The sequence below is a fragment of the Psittacula echo genome, assembly GCF_963264785.1.
Source record: "Psittacula echo genome assembly, chromosome: 4".
NCBI lineage: Eukaryota > Metazoa > Chordata > Aves > Psittaciformes > Psittacidae > Psittacula > Psittacula echo.
Window position 1 is genome coordinate 77089720 of NC_137738.1, and position 18429 is coordinate 77108148.

The following is an 18429-nucleotide window of genomic DNA, read 5'->3' on the forward strand; positions in this document are numbered from 1 at the left end:
AAAAAGTGCAATAACAGCAAAAGAAAAATCTTGATGAAAACAACACATTTATAAAAACATTTCAGGTTCAGTTTTTATTGAAAGTGAAAGCTCTGTCAATACAATTTGCTGAGACTTAGAGACCTTTAAATAATTAGAATAACTTCTCTGCATCTAATTTGAAGAGTGCAAGGGTTGCCAAAATAGATGTTGTTTCCTTGAATTCCTCTGTGGGTATATTATGAGCACACGCTCAAACATGCATTCATATTGGGAGCTTGTAATCCTTAGCTGTAATTCTCCAACTAGAAAATCTCAAGGTAAGGATACTGGTGCAAAATTTCACAGTGAAAGAGGTTATATTTACATTGGATATGAGGAAGAAATTTCATACAGTGGGGGTGGTGAGGCACTGGAACAGGTTGCCCAGCAAGGCTGTGGGATCTCCCATCCCTGGAAGTGTTCAAGGCCAGGCTGGATGGGGCTTTGAGCAACCTGGTCTAGTGGAAGGTGCCTCTGCCTGTGGCAGAGGGGTTGGACTACATGATCTTTGAAGATCCCTTCCAACCCAGATCATTCCATGAATACCAGATGGGTAATACTTTCTCTCCAGTTGCCTCTCCTGTCCCAAGGAGGAAAAGAAAAGCTAAATATAAGGATGTGGAAAGCCAGCTGAAGCTGTGCCCATCCCTCATTGCTCACAGCCCCATCCCTGACCAGGCTGCCAAGGGATCATGGCCCTGCACTTCCCACTAGTGCCCAGACCCAGCACAGCAGGCTTTGAGGGGGTAAGAGAATCAGGAAGAGTCAAGAGAAAAGTCAGGGAGAAATATTTATGAGAGCAGAACTGGCTAATGTTTCGTGGTATCTTTTTTTCCATATGAGGGATACTTCTGATGGAGGGGTGAGGATGAGCAGCAACTTTATTTCCAAGAGCTGGCTTTTGCTCCAGCTCTTTGCTGGACTTGCCACTGGCAGGATTTGGGCTTGCTTGCTCTTTTCTCTTTTCATTTTTGCTATGTCGCTGTGCCCTAGGGAGCCTTGAGGAGCTGCTTCCTTTTCCTCTGCCCTTCTTGCTGCTGCTCTCTGTTTTACTGTAGATTGTTTTCTCTGCCCCTGCAATGTGTTTTCACACTTGGAGTTTCTTTTTAAGGTTTTCAAGTCTGTGATGGTCCCCAGTACAAGGTACCTGGAAGCAAATGAGTTTGTATCAACCAAATATAAAATCACAGAATCATAGAATAGTTAGGGTTGGAAAGGACCTTAAGACCATCCAGTTCCAACCCCCCTGCCATGGGCAGGGACACCTCACACTAAACCATGTCACCCAAGGCTCTGTCCAGCCTGGCCTTGAACACTGCCAGGGATGGTGCATTCACAGCCTCCCTGGGCAACCCATTCCAGTGCCTCACCACCCTCTCAGTAAAGAACTTCTTCCTTATATCCAATCTAAACTTCCCCTGTTTAAGTTTGAACCCATTACCCCTTGTCCTGTCACTACAGTCCCTAATGAACAGTCCCTCCCCAGCATCCTTGTAGGCCCCCTTCAGATACTGGAAGGCTGCTATGAGGTCTTCTCCAGGCTGAACAGACCCAACTTTCTCAGCCTGTCTCCATATGGGAGGTGCTCCAGTCCCCTGATCATCCTCGTGGCCCTCCTCTGGACTTGTTCCAACAGTTCCATGTCCTTTTTATGTTGAGGACACCAGAACTGCACACAATACTCCAAGTGAGGTCTCACGAGAGCAGAGTAGAGGGGCAGGATCACCTCCTTCGACCTGCTGGTCATGCTCCTTTTGATGCAGCCCAGGATACAGTTGGCTTTCTGGGCTGCGAGCGCACACTGAAGCCGGCTCATGTTCATTTTCTCATCGACCAACACCCCCAAGTCCTTCTCTGCAGGGCTGCTCTGAATCTCTTCTCTATGGACAAAAGGAAGTGTAATTAACACTTAAAGTCATCAACACCCAGCTCATAGCAGTGCAGTAGTAAAGCCAAACTTTTAATCCTCATGTCATCATTGGGCTGTGCTATGGGGCTGACCTAAGTGAGCCTCCTCATAAAGTACATGGGTGATATCAAACTGTGTGGACCATGGGGGTCGTGATGCCACCAATGGGCCCCCCTTCTCCTCTGACTCCTGGCCAGCTCAGTCTCTTGAAAGGTTGGTCAGAGAGAAATGGGCAGACAAGAGGCACGCTGCAAGAGGATGCCTCCTTCTAGACAGGCTGTGGACATGCAGGGACTGTCCAAAGAGATGCACTAGAACTATTGGTTCATAAACCAAGGGAGAAAACTGAAATAGCTGGGGAAAGCAGACCCCGTATCTTATTTAATATCCTTGCTTACTGAATGCCTTACTTTTAGAAAGAGAGAAATGCAGGGCAAGCACTTCCACTGGAAGGCTGGGAAGGGAGGTCCAAGCAATACCTGCTGCTGTCCCAGGTGACATGCAATCCTTTCTTTCTCTCTCCCTAGCCCTGTGATTCCTACCCTCACTGGATCCATCTGCTGGCATCACTTCAGTCAGTGTACTGAAATCACATGTTCTTTCTTCCCCACATTTCTGCCATGACTAGCATTTATCCTCACAGAGAGCACATGCTTCCAGAAGGTGACAAATGTGGGCATAAGCCATCCCAGCTGGGTTTGGGCTGAAGGTAGTTACTGAGCTACTTGGTCAAGGAGAGGCTAGGGCAAAAGGAGCCTGGTGAGCGCTGGAGTCTGCACACAGGTTTGCGTCCTCAGTTTAGGTGTCTGCAGGATGGTGCTGCTGCTGAAAAGAAAGGCTTGGGGGTGGTGTTGAGTCATAAAATTGGACTTAAGAGAATCAGACCGTCAGTAAGCTCTAGTTTTAACAGTGGATGTTAAAAGGCAAAGAATCCTTGGTGTGCTTTTCAACTGACTGTCTGATGGTATATACTGTCTACATTTAATTTTTCTTCAATTAAGCTCAAGCTTGAGGAGAAACACTTGAAAACATGTAAATAAGAAGTGACAGAATGCAGACATTAAACATCTACCCCAATAGTCTAAAGGAAAACTTTTAATAAAAGGGAAAATAATCCTCTGTCAGAAAATAAACCTTAGGGAAAAAAACCAAACATAGGCAAAGGCTGAATATACGCTGAGAACTGGGAGAGTTGGAAGAGGGTTTTCCTTTGGGACCCAAATGGGATCCAGGAATCATACTTGAAAAATAAAAAAATCCTTCAACCTCTTATTGAAATTGTGCAAACATTTTTCAGTCCCTGAATGCCCCCAGCTTCCCTCTCCTGCAGTGGATGAGGTTCTCACTCTATGGCCTTCTTCACTATGAAATTTAAATTACTTCACTAGAAATTGCTTTCCAAACAGTGGCTGGCACCTTGTATTTTAGTCAAAGTCACTGAAGATGTGTCCAGGTTTCCTGGAAATGCATTCAGAAAGACTTGCATTGATTTAGACCTTCATGCAGCTCTATTATTCCTAGCAAAATTCTCCAGGGGGTGAAGTTTGTTTTTTCAGACCATGCTCATGTCAAACAATCCTGTAGCACCAATCAGACAGGGCACTTGACAACAGCGGGTTGGGGAAAACAGAGACATTTCATTTGATGGAAAACACGTAAGAAAGCTCTATTGTCCTGGATGTTTAATTTTATTTCCTTCTTCCTGGTTTCACCTATTCCCTAGACATTGCTTTGCCATGAAGCTGGAATGAGCAACAGGCTGACTGTGGCACACAGTGGAGCTGTGAATTATTTCAGCCCCAGCCTTGCAATGAACCTTGTGCAGGTGTAAAAGTTTATCTGCATTGCCGGGTTAATGAATCTATAGAAGGTGAAGCCATGTGCAAGCTGATGCAGGGAGCTTGACAGTTACCTCTGCAGGGCCTTGGTTGTTGAAGGAAGGAGCAGAGCTTTGCGGGGCAACAGGGTACAAAAGTCCTGCAGAGAAGGGTGCTCTTTGCCAGCCTCTGCTGGAGTTGAAGGAGGAGAAACTGGCCTTGCCCAGGACCCATTTGCCTTTTATTATAAGAGTAGTAGGACTGCACCTGATAAGGTGCAGATACATTTTAGATTGGGAGTTAATAAAATTCTATTGTCCCTTTGTGCTCTATATTAAACAAGAGTACTGAGTACAACTCAGTTTTGAATAGGTTTGATAATGAGACCTTGGGCAAACAAGGATGAGAAATTACAAAGGAAAAAGCTTCTCCTTGGGATGGCTTGGCAGGGCTGTGTGTCTGCCTGAGTGCTCTGAACCCAGGCATCGCCTCGGGGTCACCACATGATGAAGCAAGAGACAACACAGCTGGACCCAGTGCTACAGACATGTCTGAAGAGCCCATCTTTGGCCAGGGCTCACTGAAATGTGGTGAGATGCAGACAAAGCCCTGCAAAACTTTGTTTCTGTGACTGAGGAATCATTGCTCATCAGCGGAATGTAGATAAAGCAATTGGGTCTCCTGGGTTTCTGTGCTGGACCTTGAGCCGGTGCTCATCACTTGGGTAATTTAATTCAATGCAAACATTGTCAAAGAGCTTTTGTCAGAAAAGTAAGATCACCCCCCCCCACACTTACTCTACCTAATCTTTATTTTTTGAAATCTAGGACACTGGACCACCTTTATTTGTTGCTTGTTCTTATTTAATATTTTTCATGTTCTTTATACCACTTTCATGTCTGCTTCTTTTTCTGTTGTTGTTTTCTCCCAGTTGCAACGTTAAGAAATCAGGCAAACAAGTTTTATTTCCAGAAAGCTATAAGCAGTTGAAGAAAAGGTTTTAATAATGAAAATGCCTGGTTTATTGCATTGCTTCCTAGAGCAGCAATATCTAGAAGGCATAAAAAGCGTGTAGCTCTCTACTGAGGAGAAAAGGTCTGTTTATCACCAAAAAAGAAGCCTGTTTATCATTGAAGGAAGTATCTTAGTTTTCTGTAAGAATTAAAAAACTTCTCATGCTTCCTTTAGTGTTCTACCTCTGTGCTACAGTCACTTATGGTATCTGTTTGAAATCAGACTATGAATTCTTTGTGCCTAGAGATTCTTTGTGTGCAACCAGTGCTGTGAGACCTTCCTCCTGGTGCATTCTGTGTGATTATCCCTGCAAAGAGGTAGTGCGCAAACAAGGCCAAATGCCTTTATTTAGCCTGTAGTCATATGAATTACACAATAGGAATATTCTACTGAGAGCTTTGGACAAACAGCGGCTGATGTTCTGGCCCTGTTAAAGTCAGTGGCAAACCTGCCACCATCAACCAAACAGCAAAAATTTCACTTAGAAATTCTAACAACTGTTAACATCTGACCTGTACTGAGGGTTTCTGTGTGAGTAAAAGAAGCGCAGCTAGGGATCCCAAGTGATGTTTTGCACCTCTAATAGAAAAGCACTCTGGCATAAGAAGGAGCAGCCATGTTTAACAAAAATTTCTGCATAAAAAATACAGAAGCATAAATCTGGCATCAGCCACAGAAAGCTGGAAGAACAAAAGAAATCTGAGAAAATAAGGATGGTCTTTGCTCTCGTGATGCACCCAATTACAGATACTAACTAGCTTTCAAAAGCGTTCTTATCTTATGTTCTGCCTGGCCAAACTTCATTCATGCATGCTATAAATACAGGTAGGGTTGAAGGCAATGACTTATTAGGAGAGAAAGGACTAGCAAACCCAGCTCTTAAAATGATATATAATTTAACACTTAATACTTTGAGGGGTACTGCGAAAGAGAAATGATTCAGGCTTCACAGTAAATACTGATCTATAAAGGATTGGTCCTCTCATAGCATGACTTTGGTGACTGTGACTCCATCTCTACATTTTAATCTAGCCAGCAGCTCTTGTAATAGCAAAGTTAATGTATTTGTCATATGGGGCTCAGGGTGGAATTTGAAATCACTGAGCTATGCTTGGTCCTTGGGGGCCTGTATATTGCATTGTAGGTGAGGTTTTCTGAAAAGTCTACCCAAACATGCATAGCCTTTTAAAAGCGGTACACATGACAGACCTTCCCTGAAGTTCCTTTTTTCCGTTATTAGTCACAAAAAAAGTTAACTTTGACCAGATATTTCATGCAATTAGTTTCAACAAGAGCACAGGAGCAGAGGACAAACTACCTCGACAGGCCAGCTGTACTCCTGGCAGCTGGCATGGAGAAAGTTTCTCCAAGAGTATTTTAAGGCTTATCCTGAGCAACCTCTGAACTGCTGATGATTGTTTCTGAAAATTGCAGGTGGACAGGGACTCCCAGAGGACTGTGAAAAGGTGAACAAAATCTATCTTCAGAGCAAGACTAGGAAGAAATCTATGGGATGTACAATGATGGATGAATTTAACTTCAGTACTTGGAAATGCTCTCACTGAACAGTCACTTAAAAAGCAACAAAACAGACAATACAAATTATTGTTAAGAGCAAATCACTTGACACCATTCTAACAAAATTCCTTAACATTGTTAGGAACCCAGAAAACCATGAGGAGCCACAGACAGAATTTATGCAACCATAGCACAGCTTTTGGCAATCCCACACAGTGTTCTCATAAGCAAGCTCAAGGAAAATGGCCCAGATAAAATTATGAGGTGGATGTACAACTAATTGCAGACTACTGTTTGAGTCCATCATTCACTGCGTTTCTTAGATGTAATGAGACAAGAAGTAGGGCCCTGTAGAAGATTGTCCTCATTGGTTTGGTTTTATTCTGCTGCAGAAAAGCATCCAGAAGATGACAGTGGATTGCAATTGAAAGGTCAAAATATAGTGCTGTTGCAAGACATTCAAAGGCCCTTCTGGGATGCATTAACAGGTATAAAATATAGGAAGTGGTTCTTTTACTCAGCTTGACACCAGTGACCTCAGCTGGAAAACCGTCCATTTTGGGGGTAGGTATTTTTAGAAGAATGCAGCTCTATGAATCATGCAGCTCAGAGGTGAGCAACACATGGTAAGAAGTGTGACTTATTGGGAATGGCTGGAAGAACTGAGCCTGTCTTTTCTGGGAAGAAGACAAAGATGATATGAATGTTCACATGCACAAAATATGTACTCTTCCTTCCTTCAAAACCAGCAGGAAAAAAGTAGTGTTGGTTGTTGAGAAGAAAAGTGATTTAGATTACACATTTTCCTCTTAATTGAAAGGGCAACTGAACATTGGCTACTGCAGAGACTACCAGCATCCTCTATACTGAACATTTTTGAGAGCAGCTGAGGATGGTCTAAGTCTGCTCCATTTTATCTCAAGGAAGGAGATAGACTAAATCAGGGCTGCTTGTTCTGCCCACCATTCATAGGTTGCTTGGACAATCTGTCCAGCCTGCTGCCAGCCAGGAGCCAGTGTGACCCAGCTGAGCTGTTTGAGGGGGGCAGCCCCTGGCCAGCTCATAGTTCCGTAGAAAGGTCTCTCATATGGTGGATGCATGTCAGCTTCCCCAACCAGAGAAGTACCAGAGCCATTCAGGGAGGTTGGTGGTTGGGAGAAGGCTGTTGCCACTGCCGTTTGTCTGCTCAAAGCTCATATTCTGCTCAAGTCTAAGGATTACCTTGAAAATGGAAGAGTCAAGTATAGGTTCTGTGAAATACAAGGGGGGCAATACTCCTGAATATGCAACAGAAGATGACTGATGAGCTATTCCTGAACTCAAGATAACGATACTGAGATCCTGGGACACCCGGTGGTCCATGAGCCTGGGGTTCACTGGTCCACAATGGGCCTACAGAATCATGATGCAGTTATTTCCCATAAAAGATGTGCCAATAAATTTGAATGGTAGCCTGGGAAATATTCTGAACTTTGGCACTGATCCACTGGTTGAAAATGTGTGGAAATGATTAGATGAAATGACTTCTTGAGGTCATTTTCAAACTTACACTGCAGAGATTTCTGTGATGTAGTGGAATAATTACAATCCTTTTTGGAACAACAGCAGGACTAAAACTGGAATAACAAATAATAGATAAAAAATGGTCTAGTTCCAGTATCCACTACCGAGAGAGCAAGTTCATGAGGCTTTTTTCTTTATGCTGTACATAATAGAATGACAGTGCAGATTTGGAAGAGCTGGTGTGTTAAACTATGCAATTTAGGAATTCTACAATAGCTCATCTTTAGAGAAAAACTTCTGGCAAATAGCTAGAAACTATGTTAAACTGGATTACCTAAGAATTATGAATTACAAATAGTGACATTTCAGAGGAAGGCTGTGACAGGTACAACTGCTCACCTTGTTTTTCCACAAAGGAAACACCAGAACGCTGCCACATAGGGTTGGATGCGGGCATGTTTTTACTTAGTACTTGCTACTTTGTGCTTATCAGAGAAGTCCCCTAACATATAAATGCCTGGCAAAGGCCCATTCTCAGAAGGAGGAGGCTGATCCAGCTAACAGTATACCCCAAGCACTATCTGAAGTTACAGCCCTACATGCAAGTCCCAGCAGAACACAGCAGGGGTGGCCCATCCCTAATGCCAGGTAGCGCTTTCATCCAGCCCTAATGATTAAATTGTTATATATGCTACCATGTCTCTGCATCCATCCCCCACCCTTAAAAAGATAAGAAATCAAAGTGTTTGAACATGGTGAATAGGAGTGTAAGCTGTTTACATAATCACTGTTTACATTCTGTTAGAGGTGACAAAATCATCAGGGAAAAAATTGCCAGTGCTGATAAAGAGCATATCAGTAAACAGAAGATTAAGGAGGACACAGGGAGCCTTACAGCCCAATTATACGTAATTTGCCACGGACATGGTTTGAGAAAGAAATGCACACAATGACTTAGAGAAAATTGCTTAGCTTGGCCACATCCTTATTAACAAAACAACAGTGCCTGAGGGCAAATTGTCCTTGAAAAATAACTCCTGGGAATAATAGCGTGTCTTCATCCTTTGCCTTGTAACGAAGAAGAGACTTTTCCTCCTATTCCCTACCCCCTCTGGGGTATGACATTAGCCTGGGTCTCTTCAACATCTACCTGACCCACATGCTTGCCCACAGCTGATTAGACATGCCCCCTTGTCTTTGGAGAGCCAGGGTCTACACCACTAATCTGTCACAAGCCTTCAGCAGCTCATTTTGGGGGATCTAGGCAGTGATTTCCTCCTTATATCCAGGTATAGAGCAGATCTGGGAGGCTGCAATACCTCTCCCATCCCTGGTCTTCTGTTTTGTCCAGCACATCCTGCCCAAAATCGTATTCCCACGTTTTTCTGCACTCACGCATCAAATGGAAGCACAAAGGCAAATCAAATTGCCAGAGGAGTGAGTGTATAAGCCTACCAGTGGTCTAAGGAAAGTGTCTCTGCTGCTGTATTTTATCCCAGGTTTTTCTGGGAAAATGTGCTTTTTGTTCCACCACACCTTCAGTAATGATCCTGGGGGGCACTTTCTTGATCATGTTTCTGACTGGCAGTCAGCTTACAAGTCATCAAAATCATAACTTATCAAGGAGGAGAAAGATGGCTACTTGTCATTCATTGTTTTCAGGTAATGAAAAAGGGGTTTTCTAATTTCAACAAACTAACATGAATACCAAGGACAGATTGTTAAAAGGAACAGCCTAAAAAAATCCAAAAATTTCAGTGTCTTTTCTCATGACTTAATCTTCCCTAGAAAGATGAACTATGATCTATTGCCTATCAATCTTTAAAATTAATAGTAAAAGAGCACGCAAGAATGGGAAAAGAATCTTTTAAGGAATATTTGGATGAGCTGGAATTATTCAAACAATAATTTCTGTGACAAAATCTCAGAAATCACTGAACAGTTTGTGAGTTTGTAGGGAACAGGGAAAATCATAAAGCACGAGAACAATACTGAGAACAGCCGTATTATCACCTTTGGAAAGGCGGGAGTAGGATTATGTACAGAATTCCTCCTAAGGAATAGTACCATAGAAATGGACCTACAATAGATATTAATCTAATTGCTCCAAGTAGCAAATGGAAGGCATGGGTGATGAATACTGTCCTTTGCATGGCACTGCAAAGATCTTGATCAGAGCAGAATTTCTTGTACTGGAGTCCACATTTTAAGAAACGTACAGATGTAATGAGAAGACTTTTATTTATTATGAAATCAAAAAAAGAATTTCCAGTGAGAAAAAATGCTTTCCGCAGAAAAGCAGAGATGAAGGAGTAGTATTGGTGCTAGCTGTGTAAAAGGTTGCTATAAATGGGAAAGTAGTCAGCTGCTCTCCATTTGCACTGAGTAACCTGTGAACATACAGTAAAAGTAAGGCTTATGTTAAATATCAGGAGAACTTCCTTTCTGTCGGGACAGTTAGGTACTACATCAGGAGATGGCTGGATTATCATCATGGGAGGTTTAGACATACGTCTCCTGGCTTGAGATCAGTGGCTGAACTACATGACCTTTAATGCCTGGCATTTCTACGAGTTGTTTCTTTCTAGTACGTACCTTGGTTTTTAAAGCAATTCAATTTGTGCCACATTCAAATTCCAGCTGCAAGCTTTTTGTTTTGTTGGCCATATGCTTTTGAGCACAGAGCAGTGTGCTCTCCTTGACAAGCTGGAAGGCTCCAGGGACATCCTGCTGGAACAACACAAAGAAATACTGGTATGGTGAGCGAAGAGGGAAGGAGGAATATATCAGCTCAGTGGCAGTGTTACAAATACCACCAGAGCAGAACCAGTTCCTCAGTGTCACTGATACCAGCTAATCACGGGCTGAGTCTGCAAGCTCAGCACAGGGTACTGCATAACGTGTATTTATGGTATCATGACCACTGCTAGGGTTTAATGAGACATTCGGTGTGGGAGGAGACACTGTGAACAGATGGAAAAGCAGCAGTAATCCACAGACATATTGATGAAGCGAGCAAGCCAACTGAGTGCTGACCAAGCCCAGCTGACCAAGTCCCTTTCTCTGATCTAGTCTATTTGAGAGAAAAAAAGGAGGCAGAGTTTCGAGTCACAGTCCCAGGGCATGAGTTTCTGGTTGGTGTTGATATAGTGTGACCCTTTTTCCACTGCCTGTCTTATCCATAACAAAGATGTCATCTTCACTGCTTTGGAAGTACCACCATTCACAGCCTGCACCAGGATTCAGCAAACTTCTTCTTTTTGGTGTTGGTTCTGTACAGGCAAGTCTGTCTCAAGGAGAAGAATGTGAGCTTAAGGAGGAGATGGTTTGAAAAGGTGCCTGCTCTCCCTTGGACATGATAAATCCTCAGCTCTTCTGGGACAGTAAGACCACACCTTCATACATGCCTTTTCACATTGCCAACTAGTGTCTCCAAAAATCTCATACAGTTAGTGTTTACAACACATGACAGCATATGGGAAGGAAAAACCCCCAGTCTCAGGTAGGTTCCCAAATCCCTGAAGGTCCTGGGGAGGCAGGTATTATGGTCTAGGTCTCTGAAGTGAGCTGCCGGTCTCCAGCTGCTCAGACAGTACAATGCCATAAAGTCATCATCTCAGAGTTGCCATAACCCCCTTATCACCTCAGAGATGCACTCTGAACACAGTTTTCAGAGTACATCTTTATAAAAACCAAAGCAGTATCAGTTATTCCCATATGGCAAAGGCCAACCCAGAATCAGATTTTATATTGTGAAACGAAGTCCCCAGCCTAGACCAAGAACTTTTCCTATCTGCTGGTTCAACAATATGAGATGTCATCCAGCTACCTTTCAAGACTGTTTGCAAGCCTTTTCATATGATACCACTTACCACAGTGATTGCCATCTGTCTCAGTGTCACTGCTGCCAGCCCAGGTGGAGTTTTGAACAGTGAGAAGATGACAGATTCACATAGGACTGATTTAGTCTTCGGGAAGGGCAAAGTGTGTGTCCTGGGTTCAGCAGCAGCAGTCACTTTTTCTCCTTCTTAGTAGCTTAGTAGCTGGTGCAGCGCTGTGGTTTTTTGTGGTGTTTTGACTTTTGGCCTGGGAATAATACTGATAAAGCCGATGTTTTCAGTTGTGGGTCAGAATGTTTACCCTGACCAAGGACTTTGTGAGTCTCATGCTCTGCCAGGGAGGAGGAGAAGCTGGGAGGAAGCAGGGACAGGACACCTGACCCCAACTAACCAAAGAGGTATTCCATACCACAGCACGTCATGCCCAGGATGTAGAACTGAAAGTACCCGGAAGGGCTAGAATGCTGCGGGGTGGAGGTGAGGTACCGGTTGGTGAGCGGTTGTATTCTCTTCCCTTGTTATTTCCTTTATCATTATTATTGGTGGTAGCAGTAGTGATTTGTGTTATACCTTAGTTACTGGACTGTTCTTATCTCAACCCGTGGGAGTTGCATTCTTTTGATTCTCCTCCCCGTCCCTCCAGGAGTGGGGGGAAGAAAGGTGTGTGGAGGGGGAAGTAGACTGCGTGGTTCTGATTTACAGCCTGGGCTTAAACCACGACAGTGTGCTTGCCGAGTAGTTTGGTAATGCTGGTTTAAATCTGTACCTGGTTATGCTGAAACAGTTTATTCCATCAACAAGGCCTTATGTAGGTCTGAGATACAGGAGTGTGGGAGGTTCCTTTATGATTTCAAGGGAAACTGGAGCAGACCCTCTGGCTTCTCAAGGACAAAAAAAAAAAAAAAAAAAAAAAAATCAACTTGAGGCTTTTACAAAAAATCACAACAGGGAGAAAGAAAACATTTATTTTTTTCCAGAGAAATAGCCCCAGGGAGTAACCTGGAGCTGTTTCTCTTATGAGGGCATTTCAGTAAATTGGTGTTTAGGACCTGAAGAAAAGCTTGTATGCCTGAACACTTGTCTGCTTGGGGTTTTCTTATTACTGTATCATGTAATTTACTAGAAGATACATCTCCTTACAAGCTTCCTTGACATATGCTAGGACACTGGTGCTACAACAACATTACCTCATTAATATAACATTACATTACAAACAAAACATGGAGTAAAACATTCAACCCTCCTTGTATCAGGACCAAGGGTCAAGTAGCCTTTTACAACCATATGACTTCTAACTCTCATTTTTTCATACCCAGGGCCTGCTCGAAATACGAGCAAATTGACCAGGGATCAGGACTCGGGGAGAGCTCAGGGTCTTCTAGTACAAGTTATATAAATACAGGGGAGGGGTAGCCAAGCAGTATAAGAATGATCCTCTTCATGTTATCTGAAAAGACAGATTTAAAAGAAGGCAAGTGCTCAAAAAGACCACTTTAAGGTGGCAGTGCTACCAATCCTTGCCTGCCTGAGTCTGCATTTCTGCTGATATTCTTGTAACACAGGAGCTTTATGCATGTAGTTTTCTAGGCTGAAAAGCAAATAAACACTTTCCCTTCTGTTTGACTATATTATCCCTGAACATTATATCTGGAGATCGCGTCTTTTACTCTGCCCCACCAAACTTTGCCACTCGAGCAAGCACTGTGGCTGTGAAACGTCACTCGGGGTGTGGCTTGGCACCAGTGGGATACTCACTGGCACAGGTTTCAGAGGTGTTTGCTGGCAGCAGATGTTTGGTGAAAGCGTTGATTTCCATCCCCTGAACAGGTGCTTTGCACATCGGTTTCCCACCTTCATCACCAAAGCCCATGGCACAGAGGGATAATTGAATCTTCTCGGCATTCAGGATTCAGCTCTGCATTTCAAACTTTCTTTGCCTTACATATAATGCGTTAAGTTTCAATTAAACCAATGTTTATTTCTGTGATCATTTCCACCAAGCTATGTGTAGCCCTGTTCACTCTGCATGTCCCCCATGTCCTCTCACCCTGGGTCACACCATATCACGCCTGCCTATGTCCCTGCATGGCATTTCCAAGCTACAGGAGGCAGGTACGACACCTTGTTCCTATCAACTGCCTGTGACCACAGAGGTCCAAATGGGCATTTGTAGCTCTTCTTTCCAGGAATCTGCCGCTGGTTGCTATAGTGATAAACAAGTTGGCTTATTAGGAAAAGGAACAAAGCACTAGGGAAAATTACTTCAAAATGGCCTATGTGCATACATAAACATGCAATCTTCTTCTTTGTCAGCTCGGGCAGCTGGTTGCTTGTTGATGGAACAGCATAGAGCCCGTGTGCACTGTTTTAGCAAGCCTAGCCTGATCTCCGCTGCCTCTCTTTTCTGACACACAGTGTCCTGTCTGTGAGTGTGCAGTGCAAGGTCTTCACTTCTGAGTTGGATGATTAAATTTCTTGGGGGTTTCCACAGCTGGACAGAGTAGGAAAACATGTTCTCCTAGAAAAAGTGTTAGGTGATCTAATGAGGCTGAAATAAGTCTGAGGGAGCAGAAGAGGACAGAAGAAATTACGCTTTTGCTGCATCCTGTGCTGGGTCTTCCTTTTATTTTCCCTTTCTTTGCTCCTTGCTGATGACAACATACCTCTATGCAGACACTGAGGGTGGCAATCTGTGCCTGTCAGATGGCAGGACATTACTCTCTCTGTAGGACGCCTGGCTTAATCATTGGTCATTTGGGCCTTCACTAACGTATAATAAACCTGTTTTCGTTCAAATCCCTAGACACACAGTGACTCCTCGGAGATCAGGCTCGTGCCCTTGAGTGCAGAGTAGACAGTGGATGCTCTTTGACCCTCCTTTGAGGTGCAGTCCCAATGCTCTTTTTGTGGGGGCTAATCACATTGATTGACTAAGCAATGCCAAGATGTGAAAGCAAACACTAGAAACTACATGGACATATTTAATTCAGACATGCAGGCTAGTGTTTTGCCTGCCATGATTTGTGTCACCTGTTATCTGGTCTTACCCATCACAGAATTAGGTGCCTTTGCATGCCGGAGCTGCCCACCTTCAGTTACCACCAGCCTCTGCTGTTGAAAGAAAACCACTAAACAGCCTAAAGAAAGGAACCTTCCCTGGGTTTGATATATTCAGTTACAGCCACATGAAATAGGAACTATTTCTCTGCAGTGTTTTATCCACTACTTAAAAATAATTGCACATTTTTATACATTTATCCAACTGGTTTTGCTTCTGCTTCCCACAGGACTGTTATAGTTCTATCAGCTGCAGAAACTCCAAACCAATGTATTTTCATAGCTTTATTTCAAATGCTGTCTATAACTTGGACTGTCTTCCCAATATCTGAGAAAGAACAGTCTGTAATGTTGCACCTAGCTTGAGCAAATCCAGGTGTTCAGAAACTGAAGGGAAATTCAAATGGAGCAAGCAAAAAGCTTGGCCAGTTTGCCTCCCACTCTCCCCCATGTCATGTCCAGTGGTGAGGCTCGGTAGGTAGGCTGGGTGGCATTAGCAGGGTCTGGATGGAGCTGTCTGGTGAGTGGGTGACCTGAGCAGTGAGGGGAGAAACAGCAAAAAGAACTGAGTTGTTTTCAGGGAAGTGGAACAGCACATCTATGGCACAGCTACAGCAACTCTCCCACCATGCCTATCCCCTCCTACAGATGTTGGAAAGTCTGAAACCAATGAAGAAGAAAGAAACTGAGGCACACAATTGCTGATTAGCATTACAATCCCTTCTGACTTTGTCCAGCCAGAAGATTTAAGAGTCTGCAGTACGCTCCAGTTTGAAAAAAGCCTCCATGGGCCTGTGGAGAATGTTCCCAGGAATGAGATTTCTTTTGTATGTACATGCACACTGGCACACACACGCTGTGTCAAGCATTCTGCTGCCAGAGCCAGGCATCCTCTGCTGGTAAGAAGCACAAGGAACTGAAGCAGAGGTAGTTTGTTTTGTTTTTTGTAAAGCAAATGAAAAATTGGGTGCCAAGTCCTCACACATCTCTAACGAAAATCTTTGGAGAACAGAGGCAGCAATCAGCAATACCATAATGGATGAGCCAAGCCATAAACTACTGCAAACAAACAATTCTGGACCAGATCCTGAAGAGTAATGCCTGCCCACATGCTCTGATACAACCCAGAATATACACTGTACTGCATACTGCGTGTGAAACCATAGGAACAGCCTGAGTCACACAATGATTGGTACCATCCATCACAAGTTAGAAATTCATCCTCTGTTTCGGAGTTGCACCTGAGGCCTCAAATCAAATGTGACAATTTTTATAATAACCATGGCTAAGGTGTTTGGCAGAAAAAGCTATCTCTGTAGACAGTTTGTCCCCACAAATGGAGTCGTTATTTGACTGGGTTACTCCAGTTTCCAAAGAAAGAACATTTAGCTTTGCTTATCAAGAAGCAACAGTTTAATAAATAGCATTTGGCTTGCATGAAGTGCCTTCATTATCTTTCACCTTTCCATCTGAGATCATCTGTACCTAAAGCTGACAGAAAATGCCTCTGCATTATTTGGTATCACACGTGATGTACAAACCCCGAGCCTGCTCTGTGGCATGTGAAAACATGTTACAGTGTCTCTGGGGTAAAAATATAGTTATTGTGATTTGTCATCAAATTTGTTGTCATTGTTCAGCCTGGAGAAGAGAAGGTTCTGTGGGGAGACCTTAGAGCAGCCTTCCAGTACCTAAAGGGGGCCTACAAGAATGATGGAGAGGGACTTTCTACAAGGGCATGTAGTGATAGGACCAGCAGGAATGGCTCTAAACTGAAAGGGGAGATTTATATTAGATGTTAGGAAGAAATTCTTCATTGTGAGGGTGGTGAGACACTGGCACAGGCTGTCAAGGGAAGCTACAGATGCCACATCCCTGGATGTTGTTCAAGACCAGGTTGGATAGGGCTTTGAGCAACCTGGTCTAGTGAAAGGTGTCCCTGCCCATGGCAGGGAGGTTGGAACTGGATGATCTTTAATGTCCCTTCCAACCCAAACCATTGTGATTCTATGATCAAACTGTTGAGTGTCTCCTATGTTAGACATTACAGGTCTTGTGTGCAGTTAGAAGCAGTAACTGCTATGTTAGCAAGTGTGCAGAAACAGCTACCAGCTTTCAGGAACACAATTAAAGAGATGAAAGAACACCAAGTAGTGCATCGAGACACCTCCCTGCTACTGAGTTAGTGTTCACGCTCCTTCCTAAACTGCTGCAATGACAGTCAGCTGTGCCTCTTGCTGTCTTCATTAAGGTCTTCTAGTCATAAACTATAAAGTATTCTCCCCAGGCTAAGCTCTGAATATAATACGCAAGTCCACTAGAGATAATGATTTTGGATTAAAAATATCAAAGATGTAAAAAAGCATTTTTCAATATTATAGTATTTCTGGCTATAAATGAATGTCAATTAAACACATCCATTTGTAACCCTTAGTTCTAGGTTCTGCCCAAAGAGGTTTTTAGTGTCCTGACATGGTATCCTAGAGTATCTGGAAGTGACTAGCTTTGAATTGACTTTCCAAATGACTACTGACTTTCAAACAAGAGTGAGCAACAGCTTTGTGGTATGTTGCTTTAATACATATTTTCACATTATTTGAACAAATTATCTCTGTAAATAGGATTGTACTGTAAATGAGAAAACAGTGGTAAATTCAGCCACTGGAGAAAGACGGTGGTGAGATGATTGTCCTCTAGACAAACTGCATCAGCATAAACCAGGCAACAGTAATTTCATGTGTGAGATGTTTCTGATTTGGATATATTGAACTATTTATGCCTGCTGCATTCCTCCATATTATTTCATTAATCATGTAACAACCCTTCCACTCCTTCAAGAAACATGCTAACTCTAATTAGCTCTCTGCCACACAGATGTTCCTTCATTTGGATGTTGAGTGCCTGGTCCAGTGTCACCCTCACTTTGACATGGATTTCAGCTTACATTGCATCACCTCAGTGTCCTCTCTGTGTGCGAGCCCTCTGGGTTAATATGTCCTTTTGAGCAACAAATTGATTGCAGATAGATATAGATGATAAATATACATGGTGTCCACACTATCTGCATTCGTTATGCACATGCAAACGTGAAGGATGAATATGAACAGAAACAAAAGCAGTAGTTTTAAGCCAAGAAGGCTGGCGTGAAGACGTGACCAATTTCTCTACCCCACGCTGTTCCTACCGATAAATCAATGCATCAGCCATGAATCACTGTTTCTTATCTCAAATAGTCCACAAGTCCATGAGACCATGATTTGATTTAAGGGTAAACGTTTTAATTAGAGGATTACGGAGAATTTGGTAATGTGTGAAGATTGATCCTGTGCCTCTGTGGTTTCATGCAATGTGAAGTTTTAAAAGCGTATTTAAGCTGTGAGTATGTGTTTAGTTATGACAGCAGAAGTGTTGAAAAATGCATCAGAAACTTCGCTGCTAGGGAAGGATTCGTCAGAGGTTGTAGATGGTGCGTTTCACGTGTGTCGCCGCACCTGATGAATGGCTTTGTCTCAAAATAGACTGGTGGATTATTATAAAATTCTCATATTACAATGATTTTTAAGAGGGTGCTCGCAAGCCCACCTGATTTACAGGGAAGCAGCACAACAGGAAAAGAAGGGGGTTGCGGTTCAGGCGACCGCGGGCTCGCAGGGCACCGGCTAGGGTCGCCGGTGCCTCCGTCGGGGGCAGCGGACGGGCAGGCGGCCCCGACTGACGGACGCAGGGGAAAACCGAGGGGAACCGCACTAAG